Raw genomic sequence first — 26,084 nt, 5'->3', positions numbered from 1 at the left:
CAACTATCTTTATAGCATCGAGGAACCATTCCACGTCGACATCGAATCATAATAATATAAAAAAAGGAACCTCATCAAAATGTTTTAAAACGACGTACTTAGCATTTCCCTCTAACGACGTCGACCTCGCATTATTTAAAATACCTTTTCAGAACACAAAAGGAACGAGAAAGCGAAATCGCTTTTAATTTTTTGAGTGAAATACAACTTTAGTTGACATCTCGTTCTTCGAAAGCTCTTTAATTGCTCTTTTAAATAACTCATAACTCAAGATGGGATTGCAGGTTTCGTGAGCATTTAATAGGTTGGTAATCATGAGGATCATTAGAGTAACAATGGAACTTTTAATGGCTTCAGCAATCATAACTCCACCAAAAAGCTGAACAAAAAAATTAGAAAGGAGAGGACCTTTTCTCAAGTGAGAGGAGTATCGAGAAGTGCAATTATTTCGATTTAAAATCTTGACGGAAGGAAAAGTTCGTAAGTTATTCCCGAGTGCTTTCGACTAATCAAAAGTGTTTCTTCCTTCTTTTCAAATCCTTTCCTCCATTAGTATCTAATCAGGAATCCTAGAACTCTGAAGTTAGAGATTCTAATGAACTGTAGTCAGTAGTGTCATTGTGTTAATTATTCGCACTCATGGAGAGAGATGGAAAATTCGAAGGTAGCCTCGTGAAAGAAGAGATAACTCATTCTGGTTGGCCCGCTCCGGATACAAGCCTCACCCCGAAGCTATTGCATCTATTTAGAGGCACAGTGGGATGACGCAGCAGAGTGCAACTCCTAAAGGGTGTCGTACTTCTTATTGCAGAATGCGATGGAAAGGATTTTTCCATCTGTAGCGTAACCCTAATTACCCAAGATAATGTGGATCGATGTTATTTTCGAAGCTGAAAATCGGAATTAAATAGAAGGCCGAACAATTTACATTGCTCATTATCACCTTAATGAATTAAATTATTCCACCAAGGCAAAAGAATTCATTTTAATGCTTAGCACACAGACATTATTTCAATTGTGACACAAACGTGAGGGCTACGTGAATAAGGGTGGATATCTTCCGGGAGAGCTTTCTAAGATAGACTTGCTTCCATTCTCATTACACACGAAAATATTCACATCACGTGGTCTGGTGGTACAGTGAATAGCGCATCACGCAGCAGCGCCACAGATCCGTGGTTCGATCTCCGGGCTCGACAAGGCAACTGAGCAAAGTCGTACTGTCACCTAGGAGACCCCCCAGGGGGTTGACTCAGGAGACGTCCTGGGAAGTACTGGTTAGGATCTGTACCTAGGCATTCTCAACCACTGGGGTATAAAAACACTCTTCACAGGACTAGAACCCGAGTATTGTACTCAGGTAGGTTCGGGCTTGGCAGGGACCGTACTGGGGCTGTCGTGTCCGTTCCCCCGGCTGTTGTGGAGCTGATATGTAGATTTAAGCGGGTCTTTTCGATGGGGGTTTGGCTCTCATAGTCCCAGTGACGGGGACTGACTGAGTAAGGCAAGGCACCGAGCCAGAATTAACTGATGCTGAGGGAGTGGTGCCCCGAGGCAAAGGTGACTTTTGAATCATTTTTTCGTGTTTGAATTTTTATAACCTCGCCGAGGCTGAGTATAAAGCCGGGCAGGGACTGTGGGGTCTGCGCCGCCACTGATGAGTCCCATCCAGAGCCTGTTTCATCAAACTTTGTAAGGATATCTCCAGGTCGAAGGTTCGGTCTCTGGCTACTTGTTACCTAGGAGAATTACTGGGAAGTACTGGCTAGGATCTGTACTTAGGCAGTCTCAATCACGGGGGTATACATTTAATCTTAACGGTACTAGAACCTCCGTTCATTCGGGTGATGGTTCAGGCTCGGCATGGACTGTACTGGTACTGTCCCTTGTCTGCGGGGTTGCCACATTGTTAGATATTGTGGATGCTCTTGGGTGTTTGGGCCCCTTCTTTGGGAGACCGACATTTCAGACGGTATTCCATCTTCGTCTGCACTTGTGACTGCCGGGGTAACGTCCGGTAGCATTTTTGTCATGGCCTAGTGGAGACAGCGGGGGCTGATCTCCGGAGTATGAGTGCTGATTCCTAAAAGGCTAATTCGCTATATGCATGAGTCCGTCTCTGGTAGTCTGTCACCTATTATGTTACTCATGGCTCTTGCCAACGACAGCCGCAATCTTGCACTCCTTGCCACGATGAATTTCATGGGCTTGGGCTGATGTTACTGTCAAACAGATCTTCACGTTACACATGGAGAAAAAAAATCTCCCACGCAGCGAAACGGTTCTACTAGAGTGAAGCTGTCATATGCAGGATAACCGACAAAATATAGCACCACTTTGACACCTATGCTAAATTCCATCGGAATGCCACAGACGTCCTTCTTTTTGCCTGCTGATTCTGTATGTCTTCTGCAAATTTTATGCCGCCAAATAACCTTACTTAGTCTCCCATTTTCTAAGCGAAACGAAGCACCTCACGCGACTCTCTGTAACGGGTTCAGGCATGGTTTACAGAAGAGTGAAATGTGAGTAGAGAGTTTTGTCCACCGTGTCTGCAGTCTTGTGCACACTCGAGATTTATCTGAAGAGAAATTTAAAGCAGAAAATGTACGTAAAATACCCACATATCTTGAATGAGCTCACCGGATCGCAGTCGAAGAAACGCTAAGTTGAAGAGATCGCAGACAAAGGTCTTATGCATCCTCGAATGGCAAGAAACGTGTTTCTAATTTGTAATAGACTGGATTTTATGGTTTGCTGAAAATGCTAAAACTTAAATGAGGTCTTGAAAGGAAGTTCCGACAAGAAAATATTTAAAGCATCCAAGGTTAAGTAATAATCACACGGAGACCTAACTAATCAACTTAACATTATTAAGCATACAACGCACTAACGCCCCAATCTTACAACTATTAGTTGTACATATCTTTTACCTTCCTTTCTCATGCCTTCGCGATGTAACTGAAAAGCACGATCGATGCGTATTCGGGAGGTGGGTAGTTCGAATTCCGGCGTGGGCATTGCGCACGTTTCATGTTCCTGACATTGATATACCTAATGATTTTACCCGAATTTAAAAAGCTGTTAGATGATAACACGTCACCACCAGAATTTAGCTACTTCGTCCCTTATCTCCACTCGCCCTTCAGAAAGAGGGAGTATGTAAGGTATTTTCTTCCTCCTTTTCCTTATGCCTTCGCGGTGTAACTGGAAGCACGGTCGATGTGTATTCTGGAGGCCCAGACCTTGCCGTTACACCAAAAAGGCGTGCAGAAAGGAGGAAGAAAATACCTTATGATTAATCTTACCAAATAAAGAAGAAAATGCAATAAGATGTTGCGAGAATTACCGATATGTCCACTGCCATGACAGACATTGGCCAGAAGGTATATGCTTTAAGGTTAAGTACTAAAACAACATAAATAGTATCCTTATGCTAAAGAGCGATTTAAGTTGTAATTACTGGGACATGGTTTACGTTATAAGTATTTTAAAGTATTCAGTAATTCCTAAACATTAGCAGTATTTTGAGGTCATTTTGGCTCTATGAAGCAGATTTTCCTTTCCTTTAACGCCTGTTTTAAGCACAAAAGATTTTGACTATACTTACGATTCCATTAACTCCATTAAAGATACCTAAAAATGACTTAATAACCTGTTGATGGAAAAAAGTTAAATTTTTCCAATGAGCAAGGTTATCATATAGATTTAATGAGTCAGTACCGTAAATTTCAGCGCATATCGTATCGTGCACTTTTAATGCAAGAAATAAGATCTAAATTTACAGGTGCGTCCTATAGGCCAAATATAAAAATGAGGGATTTAAAAATAAGGAAAAGAACATACAGAAATTAGATTTCTACATGCACAATCTTGCACCAAAAAAAGGAGGGATGGGCATTTCTAGTAATCCGATTGGCGAAATAAAACTTAGAAGTTTCATGTCTCGAAAGCGTGACTGAGATATATTTTAGATTTATATACAGCATTATTCTAACATAGGTATTTTGACATAAAATTGGATTCTTTTGAAACGACATTCTTTTCCCATGTTTTGATTCTGCGACTCAAATTACGACCAAATATGAAATTTCGTAAAACATGGCGAGAAACTTCCAGAGAAGTTTAAAAATTTATTTTGGCGCAGTTTTTTCAGTTGGGCCAAGAATAATTCACTTGGAGAAATTATTAATTTATAGCAACCTACTATCCTTTCCCCCTTTTTTCATTGTGCACGAGAGGAAAATACAGGTACTCCGTTCATGCATTCAAATATTTTTTAAGAAATCACGAAACTGACAGCTTATAATTGAAATTTACATATAAAATATTATATATTTAGTATTATGATTAAATTTATGTATATAATTTATATATTTAAAAATTTAAAAAATATGATTTTCAAGAAAGTACAAATTAAAAGATTATAAGGTGTTTTCTCCTTGCTTTCTGCATGCCTTCGTGGTGTTAAGGTACCACCCTCGGAGCATGTTTGAGAGGTTCAGGTTCCAGACCCGGCAAGGGCATTGCTCATTTTTCACTTCTCAAAATAACTTAATAACTTTACAGTGCGCCTGAACTAAAAGCATGGTGGTGGTAAAAAAGGTGATGGATGATGACTCTTCTCCGCCAGGATATGGCGATTGGGTCTTCTAATCTCCAGTCGCCTTTTAAAATGGGGAATACAGAGGATGTTCGGACATTTTTTAGACGATTTTGGTAAGCGATAATAAAAGATTGTTTGCTGCAAAAGAAGTAATTGCAATTGTACTATGTTTTTAAAAGTCAAAATGATCGTCTGTGGCTTGAAAATTTTGTTTTTATTCAAAATGGCGAATTTAACAAAGCATTGGTTCGAAGGCTACATTTACGCACTTTTCGAAGAGAAATATGTATACTCCGTTATCCAAAAACGATGTGAGAGTCATGGTTTTGTGATATCTAAAGCGTCGATAGGTAATAACATCAACAAGAAAGGAAACAAACGTCAAATTGGAGCCTCAAGTGGGACAAAAATTCCAAACAAGTATCCAAGGAAAAAACGGACATCTTCGACTATTGCAAAGGTACGTTGTTTAATGTTAAAAGAAAATCCCCCTAGTCAAAGGACAGTTGCAAAATCATTAAGATGCTCGGTGTCCACTGTAAACAAAATGATAAACGTTGATTTAAATCTTAAGAAAGGGAAAAAACGAAATGTGCATCGTCTTCTTCCAAAGGATATCGCTCAACGCAGGACACGCTGCAGAATTCTATATGAGAAACACTTATCCAAAGAAAAATGGAAAACAATTGTCACAATAGATGAAGCATGGGTGTATTGAAATAATTGTTACGAAACAAGAGCCATTTATTGTTATAAAAGGAGAGAACAAATTTAAGTACATGGTTCAAAGAATCGAAAGAAAGTTTTTCTAAGGGATTCATGATTGTTGCTGGTTTTTCTTATAATGGCAAGTTAAAAATAAAGAGAGTGAAAAAAAAATGTCAAGATTATCTCCAAATACTTTCAGGAACATATTTTATCGCCAATTTTTCTGGATGAAATACCATAGCTTTACCCACAGTGCCATCCATATGTGAGACTCCATCAGGACAAAGCTAGCAGTCACACATCAAAATCCACTGTAAATTTCCGAAAAGTAATGGAACAAAAAACTGGTATCAAGGCCATACCCTTCACTGATATCCCTACTCAATCTCCCGATGTATCAGCTATGGATTTTTGTGCTTTCAGACTTTTAGAAACTGCAATATCCAAACGTTGTCCCAAAACCCTAACAGGACTCTGGAAAGCTGTTCGGGAGGAATGGGATAGAATATCTCTTCTGCCACTTCAAAAGGCATTATTATCCTGGAAATTGCGGTGTCGAAAGATAGTTCAGACTAAGGGATGTCAAATAGAAGATTTAAAACACAAGAATTTTATGTAATTTAATTTTGTGAATACAATATACATCGTCTAAAAATGTGTGAACAGCCTCTGTGTATAATTTATTTTCTCTTCACTTTCTGCATGTCTTCGTGGTGTAACGGTAGCACACTCGGCACGTATTCGAGAGAGGGACGTTCGAGTTCCAGCGAGGACATTGCTCATTTTTCACGTCTCTAGCATAAAAATAACCTAATGACAGTACAAGCGTATAGAAGAAAGAAGCTGGCATTTGTCAAGTATGCTTTTGTATTTAACAAAAATATTTAAACGTTTTGTCAACCACATGCTATAACACAAGTCTTATAGAGGTGTTTAGAAAACAAGCAAGCAATGCAAAGAACACAACATGCAAAACTGCAGTTTGAAAATTCACAGATGAAACTTTAGAAATAAATATTCAGGATATTGTCAAATATATTGTAAAGTCTTTAAACGTATAATCTTAACAACCATGGAATTTTATTCCAGATTCATTTTAAATTACTCTTTTATTTAGAGTTTGAATTCTCTTTTAACATATTAACGGTATCAAGAATCAATGAAAAGCAAGGAAATCAATTTCAGAACTATTGTAAGAGAATTCCAGAATGATATATATGTATGTGTGAGACAACATGATCCGGTTTCCCTGGTGTGCAAAAGCTCCATGCCGTTCAGTGGCTCAGGTTTCCCTGCAAAATCCATTAATCATCCATGACGACAAAGTTAATCGTCTTATTTAATCGCTATAGGACGACCCACACTTCTGACACTTTTCTCAGAGCTTAGCGCTTCGGAATATTATAAAGGTTTCATGTAGCTTTTAGAACTCCTAATCTATTGCAGTTTATTTGTGCATTCTGATGCATTATTTAGGGAAGATCTATGCTTCTGAATATATGTATAATACTTATCTGGTGACTCCGAAATGTTTATAAATTACCGGTCAGAATTTTCATTCTTAGTTATTAAAAATTGAGCAATTTTATGTTGCTACTCCTATAAGGTATTTCTCTCACTTCTCTAGCGTGCCTTCGTGGTGTAACGGTAGCACGATGGGCCGGTATTCCAGAGGTCCGTGGTTCGATTACCGGCGAAGGCGGTTGCATATTTTTCATCTCTTCTGCTTCCAATTAACCTAATGACTCTACAAGTGGCGCCCGAACTAAAAGCGTTGTGGATGATGATTCTCGGCACCCAGGATTTTACGACTATATCCCCTAAAACCCTAGTCGCCTTTTAAGAATGGGAGTATATAAGGTATTTCTCCCAATTCCCTAACGTGCCTTCGTGGTCTAATGGTAGCACGCTGTGCCGGTATTCCAGAGGTCCGTGGTTCGATTCTCGGCGAAGGCGGCTGCATATTTTTCATCTCTTCTGCTTCCAATTTACCTAATGACTCTACAGTTCTTTGACTCAGTTTTCTATTCTGCCACGCTCATGTTTAATATATGTTCTCTCACCCGGAAAGCCGACAAAGTACACATTTTTGTAACGATTTTGATTTTTAATATTTGAATTTAGATACTAATCTTAAAATGCGAGCGTGATTGGTATCCAATTGGAATAAGGTTTAATTTTCGTCTGCAGCATTAAAAATATTTCTTTCTCTAAAATGTTGCTGGAAAATTAACAATGAATTGAACGCTACATTTTTGCGCTGTCCGTTTTTTGAACATGTCTGAACATGTTATTCGTTTGTTAGAATAAGATGTGAAAAGCATGGTTTTAATATTTCTACAAGTAAAATAAGTGACATGATTAATGTGAAAAGAATGAAACGTCAAACGTTACATGTGAGTGGGAAAAGAGCAAAAAATGCATACCCAACAAAGGCAAGTACAATTCTTATTAAATCTAAAGTCGCATCTCATGTTTTAAAGGAAAATCCAGCCCCTCAAAGAACTGTTGCAAAATCTTTAAATATCTTTAATAATCTTTAAATAAAGTGTTGGTCTATCTTTTGTTGTTTACTGTTATGGTATAGAAATTGATTATTCAAAGATAAAGTTAGAAAAATTTCATTCTGTGTTTCAGGCTGAACTTGCTGCTATTTATTTTGCTATGAAATGGATTAAGAAAAACCTATCTAAGAGTTAAAGCATTGTAGTTTATAGTGATTGTTTATCTGGGTTACAGGCCTTGAAAAGCTACGATTGTAATAACTCTTTAGTTATGGATATTAAGTGTTTATATAAAGAAATTGAAAATTTGCATAATATTAAATTTAGATGGGTTACGTCCCATGTGGGTATTGAAGGTAACGAGAGGGCCGAGGTGTTGGCCAAAGAGGCGACTTTGGATGTTTCCGGGGAGTGTTCCATTGTCCAGCCTTCAAGAAAAATGGTTATTACTAGAATCAAACAGTATTATATTGATTTGTGGTATGATAATTGGAATAATTCGAATAAAAGAAAAGAATATGCCTATTATTTAAAACCTATGTTTAATAAAAGTATTTCATGTCATTTGGATTTTAATCAAATTGTTACTGGACATGGGCGCTTCACGGTGTATCTTAAAAGATTTGGCATACAAGAGAATGAATATTGTCATAATTGTGGAGTTGTCGGATCGGCAAGGCACTATGTGAAAGAATGTACACTTACTTATGGGATACGAAAAAAATATAATTTTATTAAGATTTTTACAGGTGCTGAAAAAGAATTTAAATTTGCAAGGGAACTTATGTGTTTTCTAAATAATAATCGCTCTGATGTTGGTATTTTTATTTGATAAAAGTTTGTTTTTAAATTTTGTGTTACAATAATTTAAATTGAGATATTGGTGTTTATATGGAATTTTAACATAATTTTATTCAGTGCGTTATGTGGTGTATTTTATGCGTTTTTATAATTATGTATTTTATATGTATTTCATGTATAATTATGTATTTTTATATGTATTTTATATGATTTTTTTTGGTGTTTACTTGGCGCAGCCCTTGTTTGTCATAAAATCTTGTCGATTAGGTGGATGGGGCTGCGCCCTATTTGTACCAGTTATGAGGCTTAGATATACTTATCTGACTGCAATAGAGAAAGATCGATTTACTACCGAAAAACAGGAGAAAAAGTCTTAATGTATTTGTTCAGAGAAAAGAAGGAAAGTTTTTATGGTTATTACTGGACTTTTAAGCGGTATCCCAAAACATTGGGCAAACTCTGGAAGATTGTGAAGAAGGAGTGGAATAAAATCAATCTTGATGTTTTATGAAAAGGACTTTTATCTTGGAAATGAAGATGTAATATGGTACTTCTACAAAAGGCCTATCAGACTGAACATGTTAGAAAATAAAACTCTAAGGTTTGTTTACTTGTAGAGTTGCGCGCCTCCAACTTGCACGCAACCAAGAGGTGACTGTTGAAACTGGATAAATGACAGAGTCTTGCTAAGGGTTTAAGTCCCTTTTTATTCAACGTAATAAATTACAAGTGCGTGCTCTTGACGCTGACAAACTACGCCAACTCGGCGGTAAAATAAAAAATAAGAACCCGAAAAGAAACTAATAACAAGACTCTAACAACGAGGCTCTCTAAAAGTAACTACCCTCACCGCGTTTTACAATACCGCTGCTAATTCAACAAACTTGAAGATCACGTTGAACGATTAACAATTCTTCAAGGCAAGCACACAGGCCGAAACGCGGGTTCTTCAATTTCTGGCTAACTACCTCCCCGCTCGTGAAGTAAGAACAGCACACCTCGAACTCGTTTCCTTTCTATTTAACTCAGAATACTTCCGCTGATAATTTGAATCCTTGCGCGTTCAACTAAAATTTACATACTCTGGCATTGGCAGTTCCAGGGGAAAATAAGGCTTGACAGGAAAGATAGTTTAAACTTAAAATAAATGTTAGTTAAAATAAATATAAACCCTACATACTTATAAACCTTTTCAAAATCGTTACAATAATGAATGACGTATGTAACTCAAAGGATAAAAAAGTATATAAAGGAGAACAAGTATGGTGTGAAGTGTGTAGCGGACAGATTCGAATTATGTGACTATTAAGGTATCCGACTACTTTTTAAATTGTGAAATTTGACAAAATTTTTCAAAATGTTTTTATTATTTTATTTTAAAGCTTATATATGAAACTTCTCAAAATTATTGTCAGTTTGTCTCTCCGGATGTTAAAAGCATAATTATGGCTGTTCCTGTTCTACGCCTTGAACCGGAATTTTTGTTTAAAAACCCAGAAGTTGATGATTAAAGGTACACATACCACTCTAAATAATTTTAATTAAATGAGAATTTTTCATGAAAAAGTATTCAAATGAAAAATGAGAATTTTTCATTCGAATACTTTTGGGTGATGTTTAAAAGATGGAAACCTTCTTTTGGAACCTTTCTCTTTATTATTAAGTATTCTGGAACACGATTAGTTTTGCATTTTTATTTTCCTACTTGACAACATTGTCGTTTCGTTCTATTTATTTTTGCATCACAGTAAACCTATAAATTGAAAAAACAAATTTTTTTCAACTTTTTATTACGAAAAAAACTTCAACTTTAACTTTACTTTAACTTTAACTTAAAAAAGCTTTAACTTAAAAAACTTTAACTTAAAAACTTTAACTTAAAAAAACTTCAACTGATTTTACTGTAGTAATTTTATCAAACCTTCCACAAATATTGTATGAAAAATTGTAAATTAATGGGCTAAAAATTTAGATTTATAGGTATATCTAAAATTTTTCAGACAATTTTGTAAATGAAAAGCGTAAAGTATTTCGAGAAGTCGTGGCCTATGTATTCAAAAAGGTGTATTTAATGAAATGCTTGCTTTATCACATATATTTTATTCGATTTAATTACGGATAAACAAAAGTGACGAAAATAAAATTAAAATATTGATAAATATTTTTTAAGAGAACAAACACATGAAGTAATCCTGAAACTTAACGCAATTTTAACACGAAAAATCAGAAAAAAAACCCAAAAAGTTATATTTAGATAATACGTTTATCCCTTGCTTCTATTATTTTAAATAATATTATGCTAAATAACACCAATAATAGATTTATTTGTACTATTTTCTAAAATATTGGTATCGAACCTAGTAGGATACCTTAATGTTTCAGATACCTTGCGCTTTCTTTTATTGTTTAGCTCGAAGCTGATTGCTGAAATAAACTTAATTCATTCGATGTGAGAATTTTACAATTAATCCTAAATGAAGTGAACTTTAGGGTATGTCAGTTTGAATGGTGCCCGCCGATAACATTGCGGCTAAAACATCGCGAAGAAAACAGTGCAAGGCGAAAACGTCGTGCTATAAAACATCGTGAGAGAAAACATCGCAAAGAGAAAACATCGTGGTACAAAATATCGCCGTCGAAAATAAAGTGGTTCAAAAACTTCGCTGTTTAAAAACATCTTCGTCGAAAATGTCGTGGTAAAAAATAAAGTATCGAGAAATCATCGCAAGACGATAATATCACAGACATGCTTTTTTCAAGCTTTAATAACTGTAAATGGATATTCCAACAAATTAAAAAAAAACAGAACACGAAATTTAAGCAAAACAAGAAATAATTTTCGTTATAATAGTACCAAATCAACAAAATTGAAGAAAGTAATCTCATAATTATCTTAGCAATTTTTTTAATAGATAAAGTCATGTAGTTACTTATTTTCCTTTTCCTATTCTTTTAGATTATAATTTTCATGAAAATTTACCAGTAAAAATTTATAAACAAATAATTTATTAATGATCCTTTTTATTTAGCTATGCCAGTTTAAAATTCGGTTTAGTGGTAAAGGTTGCATTAATTTTCTATGCTTAAGTTTCTATTTTAAGTTTTCAACAAATATTTATTAATTAAAAAAAATAAAAGGTGAAAATTATCCTTCTTTCCATCTCTCTCTTTGCGATGTTTTCTCCCATGATGTTTTGTATCACGACGTTTTCGCCTTGCGTTGTTTTCTCCGCGACGTTTTTGATGCTATGGTTTCGGCTGTAACCAGTTTAAATTGTGATTACTTTATTTAAAATTCTAGTCAATTAAACTGGGAATATTTTATTAGCATTTAAGAAGTAATGGGGAAAACTAAATAGGTGTTATCCCCGCAGAAGCGAATAGAGTTTAATATTTGTACTATATATTAAAGTTATAACGAACGTTATTGTAATGTAAATATTTCTGTGTTTACTTACACTTTTTGTCCTCTGTAGCTTAATTCATTTAAGGCAGTTAGACATGAGAACTAAAAGTGATTTAATTATAAATTTTTGAAATTTCCTTCACTTAAATTTCCAGTTCAATCTGAATCTCCTAGAAAATATTCTACGGAAACTAATTTCTGTAAGGAAGATAGTGGTTTTCATTTATTTTAAGTCGTAATTTAATTATCCATTTCGAACAGACTTCACGTCCAATCCGTCAAATCCATTTAACGAAGGCAGACATAAATTTTAAGTCACTTAACCATTGGAATTTCAATTTACAATCTGACTGTTGAGCTGTCTCTCACATAATGTGTTTAAAAGGTGTTCAGTTTCATTCCAAATGTTTGACGCTGACAGTAAACACCAACATTCCATTTCGTCGAATTTGGGTGGGAAAACCGGATTCCGATATCCGGAGAACGTCTTCATTAACCGGACTCAATTACCGGATTTGATCAAGGGCAACGATCGATGTTTTCAAACTATTAAATGAAGGGAAAAACTGAGGCATTAAAGAATCAATGAGACCCCCCCCCTTCACGTAAATAGATTTTTGCGAGGTTGGAGTCAAGTGGAGTGATTCAATACCTCGTTCTGATCTTCATTAACTTGTTAATTTTGTGGTAATAAACTTTAGCTTTGGTTAATAGGAATTTCGAATACCCTTCACTGAAATAGGGTAATTTGTTGACTCATCAGATCGGTGCGGTGGAAAAGGGGCTGCTATTTGCCCGCCACAAATTTCTATCTCGTTTCTAGAATTTGCATTGATAATTAGGTGTAATGATTTACCAATGTTTTACATTGGGGAAATTTGGGTGCGGAAATTAAAATCGAGCTTCCAGAAAGTATTAAACCTCGTTAGCGGTATTGCATTACGGTGATGGGTTTGCACACTTTCTTATTACCGAACAGGAAACGATAATTGGAAAGTTAAATACTAATGAGACTAATATATCTCTGGCAGATTCAGAAAATGTTTTTAATAAAAGGTAGAATAGCAATTTAACGGTAAAACGTACCTTTTAACACCTGGTTTTTATCAAGGGAGAATATTTTGTTTCTGTATTTATTATGTTAAGGTATCTAAATAAATCTGATATAGACACCACATGGCTTTCTTGTACGACCAATTAAATTATACACATTTTTTGCTGCATTTCGTTTAAACTTATTTTCTTGAATTTAACTGGAGATAGATCTTTCTCATTCAATTAATTCAGTTCTTACTACGCGGCAAGGCATAAACGCATTAAATCTCAAAATATCTTCGTTAAAATTGAAAAATATGAAAAAACATAAAACACCAGATACAGTTAAAACAAATAAAAATTTATTTTTTAGAATGGAAATTAGAGTTTCTACGCAAAAACAAGCAATTAGGCCAGCGGGCAAGAAGGCATATTTTTGGGTGCACAAAACTAAAAGTCTACTTTTGGTCCCGCTCGGCGAAAAGACACTGAAGAAGCAGAAACTGAATTAATTATTCTGGTAAGTTTCAAATGTAATAAAAAATATGGCTGCTCTATTACGCTTAGCTTCAGTTAAGCAACTTTTAAATTTCTGATAATTCTACAACTATTTCATGCAGATTAGTAAAGGCATAAAATGCTTAACCAGAACATAAGAAAAACATAATCACTTTTGAAAACATAATCAGTTTTGAAAAAAAAATCCAAAATTTACCAACATATAGAAATAAAAAAAAACCTGAGCTCACCTAGTAGAGTAACAGAGTGGGTATATATATATATTAGGACTAGGGTCGGGACATTATTGGGAGAAATACTGGAGAACTTGGCACAAGATGAACAATTTACAGACTTACTGTAGTTATAGTTTTATTACCTGTTTCTTGTGTTAGTATGTTTGTATTTCTGACTACAGTTGTTTTCTAATCTGCCATTGGGAATAAAAAAAAAATCTGAAAGATTTCAGATTTTAAATTACGTCCAAAGGGGCGTTTTTTTAACATTTTGTGTGTTACATTTATTTTTTAAATATCACGTTCTTCGAACTTATATCATAAAATTCAATTCTAGAGCAATATCGCAAAATGATTTTAAAATGAGCATATCTTTAGAATTTCCGATACAGAGACTCGCGCGCTGGAGATAAAAATGTTTTTTTTCTGTACAACGTTACCATTGCTCGCTTTGAAAACCTTGAGTTTGTTAATCAAAAATTCGTTAAAGTTTTACAAAATAGAAAATCGATCATAAAAGAAATTCCAAATTTTAAATTTGGGCTTCCACATGCCCATATTCGCAGTAGGATTACGTCATTCAAAATTCGATGACTCTATGTACCGTTGTTTTATCACAGTGCGAGAAATATACATACATTTATGCAGATTTTTCATTATTTAATTTCTTCAAATATAATGCAAGACTCTAACTTTGGTGGCAACAGTTTGAAACGTGAAACATGATTGATAGTGAACCAACGCAAAATCGCAGAGCGGAAACAAAAGTCTTTCAGGGACAAAGTCCCTTTGGACGAAAAAAACCCTCTCTAGGATTCGTTCCCGAGAACTTCGGAATGAAAGTCAGGGTCACTAAACGCTTTCCCGTCTGGGTAGTTATTATCTCTTCTCTACATATAATAAAACAAAGAGTCTGTCTGTGTGTGTGTGTCTTTTGTTCACGCTACGCGTAAGCTAATAGACCCACGGCTACGAAATTTGGTACATAGGTGCATCTAGACAAGAGCCAGTGCACCTCGAAGCAATTTTTTCGAAATTCGAATTTTTTTAATTTTACGTTTTGTGACGAAATCGCGTCATTTTGAGACATAGTGGGCTATAGGAAAGCGAGATTTTACTCTACACACTCCATTTTCACATCGTCATGAAACGTAGGCACTTAGCTATTTTACGAAGTTAAAATAAATTTCGTGTTTTAATAAATCGATTCAATACGAATTTATTCAACAAAGGGACCTTAACACCTTTTCAACTGGATTTTTTTCTTAAAAAGTTTATTTTAAAAAATGTACAGTTTATCTTTCTTTGATTTTTGGACACCTTAAACTTTCATCCTTGCGACTGCTTTTGCATAAAGAATTTTGAAAAAATGATAATATTTCGTATTTTTAAAAAAATTTTTAATTGAGTACACTTCTCACATCTCACATCTTTAAAAATATGATTTTGGCAACAATTTTCCTTTATTATTTGTTGATAGATTTTGATGAAAACTCATTATTTTGAATAGTTTTATTCTTTTAGAAATATGAGTTTGGCAACAATTTTTCATCGTATTTCTTATGTCACTGTTTTTAAGAGATTGGAATATTTCATTGTTATTTTTTTATACATATAATACATTTTTATTTATTTATTTATTTTATTTTTTATTTATTTATTTATTTATTTATTTTTTTGATAAAGTTGTTCTGCAAAGTAAAATTCTGCACAAAATTTTTTGTTTTGAGTTTCTTCCATGTTATTTTTGGCCTATTTCACTATTTGTAAGATACTGAAAAGTTTTGCTGATTTTTTTTGTTCAACGGAAAGTTGGTTAAATTTTTTATTAGGATAATTAATATTTGTATTAAGGGATATAGCTTATTTCATTGTCATTTTTTTCTCTTGAAAATATAAGATAAAATACCATTAATAATACTTTGCTTTTCAGAATTTTTTGTTTTTTTGTATTCTTTTATGTTATTTATTGCTCATTTAACCGTTTTTGAGATATTTAAAAGTTTTGAGTGATTTTTTTAGGAAATGATGTTCTTAATCCCCTTTATACCATTTGAGTTCTTAAGATTTTGCAAAGGGAAGTTGGTTAATTTATTTATTAGGATAATTAATATTTGTATTAAGGGATATTGCTGATTTCATTGTAATTTTGTTATACGTAATAACTTTTTTTTTATGAAGTTGTTCTGCAGAGTAAAATTCTACGCAGTTTTTAAATTTAACGTTTGATGTTCCTTTCAGCCAAATTTTCGGTACATTTAAAAGCCAGGCGAAGGCTGGCAGCAAAGCTGCTACTGGAGAATAAAGAGGCATTGAGTATATGATAAACAAAAAACATCGAAATAAAGAGACATCGAGTATACGATAAACTGATGTGAACAGTTTAATTTCATTAAAAAATCTGATGTGGACGCATAATGTCTTCCTTGAACTGTCTATTACAGGTACAATAACACATGTTTTTCCTGCACTTCATTTAAACTGTTTCCTCGAATTATAACTTAATTAACCGATCCTTCAAGGCAACTTGAAATGACATAGAAAATTGCAAATTTTGAAATTAAATATCCCTGTCGAATTTGTCATACGGGAGTTAAACACGCTGTATTTTTATTTTTTCCTAACGAGTATTAAACTTTCCCAAATTTGAGTATGATAACAGAGAGGCCGCATTAAAAGTTAGAATTCAGTATTTAAACGAAATCACTGTTAGCCCAAAAGGGATATTAATTTCGTTTTGGCATTTTGCGTTGAAAGCTTTGACTGTCAGCTTACCTTTCAAACTGTTGCTACCAAATACTACAGCATAATATTATATTTAAAGAAATTAAATAGTAAAGAATCTGCATAAATGTATGTATGTTTCTCCCATTGTGATAAAACGACGTTACCTAGGGCCATAAAAGTTTGAATAACGACGTTTCCACCCGAATATGGGCATCTGGAAGCCCAAATTTGGAATTCGGAATTGGTTTTAGTATCTGGTTTGTATTTTATAATACCTGAACGAAATTTTGATTAACAAACTCAACGACTTCAAAGTGAGCAATGACAACACTGCACGAAAAAAAAAAAAAAACATTTTTATCTCCAGCGCGCAAGAATGTGTATCGGAAATTCTAAACATATGCTCATTTTAAAATTTTTTTGCGAAATTACTGTAAACTGAATTTTATGGTTAGGTGCGACGAACATGATATTTAATAAATAATGTTCAACCCACAAAACGTTAAAAAAAATGCTCTTTGAGCGTAATGTAAAATCTGAAAGCTTTCAGACTCTTCTTTTTACTTCTTTGTACAAAGTAAAAAGGAAGTATTGTAATCGCGAAAGGTTTCAGGCAGCATATTTCAAAGAAAATATCCGTTTTGACCAGTTTCGAATGCAATTTAACGATGCTTTTGCGTGATATCTGTACGTAAGGACAGAATAAAAGACTCTTTTCCTCCAAAAAAATTATAAAACTGCTTTAAAATGAATTCTAAAGAGAATTTTTCGTGGCGTCTGTACGAACGTATGTACGTACGTACATATGTCGCATAACTCCAAAACGAGTAGCCTCAGAACGTTGAAATTTTGTATATGGGACTGCTATAACATGTAGATGTGCACCTCGTATTTTGGTTGCAATCGGCCTCACCAAACGTATATAAATATATTTATATATATATCCACTCTGTTACCCGGCTCAGTGATCTCAGTTTCTTTACTCTTATATGTTTGTAAATTGTGCATTTTTTGCTTTAAAAATGATTGAATTATGCTGTTTTTATCTTCCGGTTAAAGTTTTTATGCCTTTAGTAAATCTTTATGCAATATTTTTGGAATTATCAACTATTTTAAATTTCTTTAAGTGCCGCTAAGCCTTTTTTTATGGCGGTCATTGATTGTTTACATTTGAAACAGTAGACTAGTGGATTCGTTGCCCATCTAGAGAAACTTAGCTTCGCAACAACAAAGATAACGCAATTTAACGATGTTTATAATTGCGAATGAAATCATGCTTGATCCTTTCTGGAATTTTTTCGAGGAAATAAGTGTTTTAAGATTTACTTCGTAATTTTTAATACAAATATTTTGAGTTTTTATATATTTTTGCCTTGTCGCGAAAGGAGAATTGAATTAATTGAATGAGAAATACTGAATCGTCTGTGAAAATCGTCTGTGTATCGGAAATTCTAAACATATGCTCATTTTAAAATTTTTTTGCGAAATTACTGTAAACTGAATTTTATAATTATATATAAATATAAACTGTTTCTTTTTCTGTTTTGTTTGCTTAATTTCTTTTATACATCGTTCTAGCTTTATTATAGTATTTGAATAGAACTTGTGGCAACGATTAGATAATTCTTTAAGTGATATACATTCTGTTTATTCTGAGTTATAATATGAACGAAATATAATAATGTTAATTGAACCTGGCGCCAGAGTGTCGCTATGGTAAACAAATAGTGTGAATTTTAAGGAATGCATTTATTCTATTGTGGTTTATGCGCTGTCGGCGAAGTAGGTTTAATTCAATAAGTTTAAATCAAATGCAAGGAAAAATGCGTATAATTTAATATTCCGTACAAGGAAGTCATTTGGTGTACACATCAGAATTTTTAAATTTTACATTGCCAAAATATGAATGCTTTCGTCATTTGAAAAACTTTTGTAATTCGAAGTTGATGTCTGCGAGCAGTGATTGCTAAAATAAAGGGCAGGTAATAGAGGTGGATATACATATAAAATATACCTACATACACTTTTATTATTGCCGAATGCAATGAAGAAGAGAGATGCAGAATTTAAATGTTATAGTAGTTGGATATATAAAATGTTAACCTTTCTAATTTTAATTGCTTTCGAGTTATGCTAGATACATACGTGCGGAAGTGTATACAAACATCCCAAAAAATTCCATTTTGAACCCATTTTATAATCCTACTTACTAATGGCTTTAAGCAGAATTGATTGCTGTAAAACCAACTTTTCCCTGCCCCACTTTATTTCACTTTGTCGCAAGCGTACTGGTTTGTAGTGGTTTGAATGCACAAGTTCGATAATAGGTTAATAAAGTTTATTCTTATCAAAAGAATTGTATGAAAACGCTTGAATTTTCCTCACATTTATTCGTACAAGTGTTCACATCAAGCAGTAGGGTCAGTAGTTATATTTGGAAACTACTTAAAACATTAAAATACAATCCAAAGCGTATCTAAGGAGAAAGCTAATTTGGATTTCTGAATTCACGCGGAAATAACAATTCGCAACAACAGTAACTAAGCAACTCAACTCAGGCGGTCTTTCTCTGGACTTTTAAAGTTTTCAACCAGTGGCAAGAAATTTAAGTAATATCTGCTTTTCCGGATTTCTAGAAAGTAATAAGAGGATGAAATTACGGTTACAGCTAACATAGTGGTCAATTGCGTTTATTAAATATCAATGCAGATTATCGAGATATCCATTTGCTCAATGTTTTTAAATGCTCGGCCGATGTATTCTTACTTTTACGGCATGGCCTTTTCTTCTTAAAATTTGTCTCGCGCTGCATTGCAGGGTGAAATACAGCAATTTTAATTATAATTCTGCCAAATTTAGCTATCTAAATGCAAAATTCGTTACAGTATTCATATGTTCGTTTTGACTTATAATAAGTTAATAGATGAACTAATAATGGCCGTAAGTTAATGAATGGCCATAAATTAATGAATGAGCTAAAATTGTTGTTAAAAAATATTTGATATTCCTCATATGTTCCCACTAGCAGCTTCGCAGCCAGCCTTCGTCTGGCTCTTAAATGTACCGGGAAAATGGCCGAAGGAAACACCAAACGTTAAATTTAAAAACTGCGTAGAATTATTCTCTGCACAACAACTTCATAAAAAAATTGTTACGTATAACAAAATTACAATGAAATAAGCAGTATCACTTAATGTAAATATTAATTATCCTAATAAATAAATTAAATAGCTTCCCTTTGCAAAATCTTAAGAACTCAAATGGTTAAAAGAGGAAAAGAACTTTGTTTCCTAAAAAAAAACACTCAAAACGTTTCAATATCTTAAAAACAGTGAAATGAGCAATAAATAACATAAAAGAATACAAAAAACAAAAAATTCTGAAAAAGCAAAGTATAATTAATGATATTTTATCTTATATTTTCAAGAGAAAAAATTACAATGAAATAAGCTATGTCCCTTAATACAAATATTAATTATCCTAATAAAAAATTAATCAACTTTCCGTTGAAGGACAAAAATCATGCAAAACTTTTCAATATCTTACAAACAGTGAAATAAGCATAAAAATAACATGAAACCAACTCAAAAAACATAAAATTCCGCGCGGAATTTTACTCTGCAGAACAACAACATTATAAAAAAAATCAATAAAAATGTATCATATACTATATATAAAAACGACAATGAAATATGCCAATCTCTTAAAAACAGTGACATAAGAAATACAATGAAAAATTGTTGCCAAACCCATATTTCTAAAAGAATGAAACTATTCAAAATGATACGATTTCATCAAAAAAATCCATCAGCAACAATAAGACAGGAAAATTGTTGCCAAAATCACATTTTTAAAGATGTGAGATGTGAAAAGTGTACTCGGAAGCTTCATTTAAAAATGTTTTTAAAAATACGAAATATTATCATTTTTCCAAAATTCTTTTTGTAAAAGCAGTCGCAAGAATGAAAGTAAGTTTAGCGTGTCCAAAAATCAAAGAAAAATAAACTGTACATGTTTAAAAATAAACTTTTTAAGAAAAAATCCCGTTGAAAAGGTGTTAAGCTCCCTTTGTTAAATAAATTTGTATTTAAACGATTTATTGAAACACGAAATTTATTTTAAGTTCGTAAAATAGCTAAGTGCCTACGTTTCATGACGATGTGAAAATGGTGTAGAGTAAAATCTCGCTTTCCTATAGCCCATTATGTCTCAAAATGACGCGATTTCGTCACAAAACATAAAATATAAAAATTCTAATTTGAATTTCAAAAAATCGCTTCGAAGTGCACTGGCTCGTATCTAGATGCACCTATGTACCAAATTTTGTAGCCATGAGTCTATTAGCTTACGCGCAGCGCGAACGAAAGACACACACACAGGCAGACTCTTTCTTTTATTATATGTAGAGATTGTCCAATCATTTTTGTTACAGACTGAAAAAATTTTACTTTGCTAAAGCAAAGTAAAATTTGGAATAAATTTTTGCTTTAATACCATACAGCTATTACTATTCAGAAAAACGAAAAACGGGTTTTAAAGATCATTTGTAGAACTGCGTATAATGTGATTTAAAAACTAATGGTTAAAACTCAGAAGTTTATATTAGATTATGTTTTACAAACATTTACAAAGTAAGCAAAGAAAGACTGTTTTCATATTTGGCTGCTCTTCAGTCAATACATATTCTTTGTATTCTTTTTATGCGTTTTCTTTAACCTTCGAGACTTGCTGTTTGTTCAGTACAAACATAAGTGTCTAAAGTTTTGATCCAAAAAGCCATTATTTGCACAATGCAAACATATTGATTAAGGTTGTTCCTGTACTGCTCCACACTTTAATACAAATGGCATACGTAAGTTTTAACAAGGAATAAAGATGTGTCTTTATCTGAGCATAAAGGATTATTGTTATTTCGTCGGGATGACCTGACATAAAAATTCTAATTATGAACCGTATCTTAATGAACAGAGAACTGCCGGAAAAGGCAGGCCCTTAAAAGCTGAGAATATATTTAAAGACAAATTTTCCAGTCCATATTTTTTAACCCAAAGAGGCAGTTTGCCCAGAAGGGCTATTAATTTACTTTTGGCATTTTTCTTTGGTTCGCTGTGAACGGCGTTCAACTTTTCAAATTGTTGCCACCAAATATTAGAGCCCTATATTATATTTAAGGGGGCTCATACACCTTAAACCCTTTATGAACTTCGAATATGTGACTGTTGCAAGAAATGGGATATTTTATTTATTTTAAAAGCAATTACTTCCAACCTTTTACAGCTGACTACATAATATAGCTGCTTTGGAAACTAGTAACCAGAAAGTTTGTGTTGCCCCAAATAATTTTGTAATTTAATCCTCTTTGTGACAAAATATTTCGCCATGTTTCCACCTTGCCCGCATGATATTTTAAAAACGGCTAATGGTACATACTTGAAATTGGGAGGAATTCTTTATGTGGGCACTATTTTCGAACTGAACCAAAAATTTGATGAATATTTTAATATTGAAAAATTTTATGGACGAAAATATTATAGATTTTTTTTAATAAAATGCATTTTATAAACTCAACTCAAAATCAAATAAAAATTTAACGTGAAATTTTTAGAATTTTAGGTTCACAGTGTAAGGATCTTAAGTTTTACTAAAGTTTATTTTATTTTAAATCTTTACTATCACTTCTTATTTTCTACTTCCGGCCAGAATTAAAAGCTTTAACTTATTTATGCAAATTTGTCTTGCGAACGCCAAGTACTTAAGTTGTGGCTTTTTGCCAAGAAAGAGAGAGAGGAAGGAGTTAGTAGAAGCAGGCCGCTTGCCTTAGCAGTTTTACTCGGTTGCTGGTTGCCTTCAAGGCCAGAGGTTTAATCCTCTTGATAATTTTAAACGTATCGTAGTGTTAACAGTTCTCTGTACTACATACGGCCTTTCTGTTAATATACGGCCAATCTTCAAGTAGACCCTTGTTTATTAATCCAAAGTTAGTTTAGTTAGAATTTAGTTAATATTTTTATATTCTTACGTTCAGACCACAAGTGGTTGGTCTCTGTATTCCGAAGTCCGGAAATCATTGTAAAGAGAGAAAAATAAAGGGTTTCGTATACCCTTCCTGTGTATCTTGTCTACTTTCCACATTTATTGAACATAGCTTTAGTAAGCTCCCTGTTCCGAGTCAGGTCATTGAATGTTCCCCAAGCAAGTAAGGAGGAACACTGAACCTGATAACAGTAGTTTCCAAATGTTATAAAAGTTATATATTAAATATAGAATTAAATTATGCAACAGATTGTTTTAAACTGTGCGCGCAAGGTGGAAACATGACGAAAAATTTTGTCACAAAGCGGATTAAATTATAAAAATATTTGTGGCTACACAAACGTTCTGATGACTATTTCAGAAAGCAGCTATATTATGTAGTCAGCTGTAAAACGTTGGAATTAATTGCGTTTAAAATAAATAAGGTATCACAATTCTTGCAACAGTCACATATTCGAAGATCTTGCGGGTTTTAAGGTGTATGAGTCCCCATAAAGAAATTAAATAATGAAGAATCTGCATGCTTAGATGTGTGTTTCTTGCACTGTGAAAAACCAACGTTCCTAGAGTTATCAAATTTTGAATAAAGTTGTTCTCCACTCGAATATGGGCATCTAAAAGCCCAGATTTGGAATATTTTTATTATCTATTTCATATTTTCTAAAATGTTAACGGATTTTTGATTAACAAACTCGACTATTTCAACACCGTACGAGGGAAAAAATATTATTTCCACTGCGCGAGAGTGTGTATCAAAAATAGTAAAGATATGCTCTTTTTAAATTCTTTCGAGATATTGCTGTTGAATTGAAATTTAAGAGTGAAGTGCGAAGAAGGTGATTTTTAATATATAAAGCTAATACACAAAAGGTTGAAAAAAGGCCCTTTGGGGCGTAATATAAAATGTGAAAACCTTCAGTTTTTTTGTTTGTTTGTTACTTCACTAACAGTTATCAGTTAATGACAGAGTTCCTTTTGTGGTAATACAGTTTTTTAGTCAACTAGATTTAATTGAGTTTGTTATAATTTCACTCTTGTAATAAATTTATAGAGTTTGATTTTCTTTGGGCGCAAAAACTAACATCAGACACCTAAGACTCCTAACCGACTTTAAATGAATTATCGCTGTGTTTGATATGAACTACAGAATATTGAAATGCTTAAAACAACCTTTTTATTTAAATCAGAACTTGAAAATAAAATGAACGTCTTGTGCTCACATTATAAGGTATTTTTCCCCCTTTCCTAGCGTGCCTTCGTGGTGTAGTGGTTCTGCACGCTGGGCTGGTATTCCAGAGGTCAGTGGTTCGATTCCCGGCGAAGACGATTGCTCATTTCTCATCTTGCCTGCTTCAAAAAATACCTAATGTCTCTACAGTGGCGACCGAACTAAAAGGGTGTTGGATGAGGTTTCTCCACTCCCAGGATTTGGCGATTGGGTCCCCTAAAAGCCCCAATCGCTCTTTAAAAAAGGAAGTATATAAGGTATTTCTCCCCTGTTCCAAGCGTGCCTTCGTGGTGTAGTGGTTCTGCACGCTGGGCCGGTATTCCAGAGGTCCATGGTTCGATTCCCGGCGAAGGCGGTTGCTATTTTTCTTCTTTCCTGCTTCCCAAAGTATGCCTAATATCTCTGTTACGGTGAAACACCGAAATCTGGAGAATGTCGACTTTCACCGGTGAATGTCAACATTCACATAGTCTCTTGGTGTATGTCCGAAATATTTTCCAAATACTCTCATTTCTGACTTACACCGGTCAATGTCGACATTCACCATGTACTAACGGTGAATGTTGAACATATAACAATATTATATTTTCTTCTCCGTCATTCAGTCGCGAATAAACGCACTAGAATGGAGACTTGAAATAAGAATTTAAGAACAGGAGAACCTAAAACACACAATACATTCTAAATGAGAAAGGAAAATAATAGAAGTTAAAAACTTACTTAATTACACGGTACGTTCTAAATGAGGAAATAAAATAACAGTAATAAAAAACTTACTAAATTATGTGATTCAAATCTTATTTATTCCAACAAATTAAACTATTATGGCAATTTATAACCTCTCTTTTCAACTTTCACCAGAGCATATCTGTGATTGTCGACATACACCGGTGTCGAATATACAATAATATACAAGAATGTAGTGCAATATTCGATCTTTCACCGACGTATTTGGTGAATGTTGACATTCTGTGGTGAAAGTCGACATTCTCGAATTTCGGTCTTTCACGGTAACATCTCTACAACATAATCAGCCACCACAGTCAAGGTCAAAAATTTAAAATGTAAGTTAGCCCTCCGAGAACTGCATAATGGCAAACCGCACATTGAGTTGATCAATGTTAACGAATTTCGTTTAGTGCGCATGCTCAGTGGCGTACCATTGGCGTGGGAAGAAGTAAATACTGGCGACTAAGCATAAGCAACCCTGCACAAGTCTATTCGTCACGTGGATCTTATCGACTGTTTACAAATTTGGAAATTTGTTTCTGTTTATTGTATTTGCTTCTGTTTCATTTCAGTTTGGTTGATTTTGTACGTAAACATTACATTTAATATCAGATATTTTTCAATAATTTCTTTGACTTTAATTCAGTGATTAAAGCTAATTTACAATCGGTATTTACACGTTGAGTAATGAAACAACTTACAAACTAACAAGTTTTAAAAATCCGAGCTGTTTACGCCCAGATAACAGAAAATTAAAAAAAGAATTTTTACAATTAAAAAGTAGAGTTTCGACGCACAAATAAGCAATTCGGCTAGCGGACGGGAAACCAGATTTTTGGTGCACAAAAGTGAAAGTTTATCATTGTTCCCATTCTGCAAGAAGACACTGAAGGTACAGGAACTGACTTAATGCAGACTTAGAATGACTTACTGTGTAGAGTCATTAGGTTATTTAGAAGCAGGAGACATGAAAAAGGAGCAACACTGAACCATGAGCTTCTCGAATACGCTGCACCTACACTACGAAGGCATGCTAAGAATGTAGGAGAAATACTTTATAAACCCCCTTTTAAAGGGCGACTGGGGTTTAGGGCACCCGATCGCAAAATCTTGGTAGTGGAGATTCATCATCCACCACTTTTTTTTATAGTTCGGGCGCCACTGTAGAGACATTAGGTTTTTTTTTGGAAGCATGAAAGATGAAAAATGAGCAATGCTTTCGCCGGAACTCGAACCATGGACCCCTCGAATACGCGTCGAGCGTGCTGACCACTACATTACGAAGGCATGCTAAGAAGGCGGGAGAAATACTTATAACTGATTTTAAAATGCAAACAAACGGCGGTTCGTTAAGCTCAACTCGCCGCTTAAGCTATTGTTTATAATTCTACAACTATTACATGCAGATTACATGCAGGTACACACATACATACGTACCTAGAGTCGTCACGAAAAAAGCTCTTCTGAATCCATTTTAAATACGTTTTACAACCCATTTTGTGAAAAAGAGTCCTTTATTTTGTCTTTACGTACGAATGTCAGCAAAAACGTCATTAAATTGCATTTGACAGCT

Source organism: Stegodyphus dumicola, chromosome 1 (assembly GCF_044657685.1).
Source record: "Stegodyphus dumicola isolate Sdum_Otavi_A_Nest chromosome 1, ASM4465768v1".
In the NCBI taxonomy this organism is placed as follows: Eukaryota; Metazoa; Arthropoda; class Arachnida; order Araneae; family Eresidae; genus Stegodyphus; species Stegodyphus dumicola.
The sequence above is the reverse complement of the archived record's forward strand: the minus strand, read 5'-3'. Positions refer to the sequence as shown.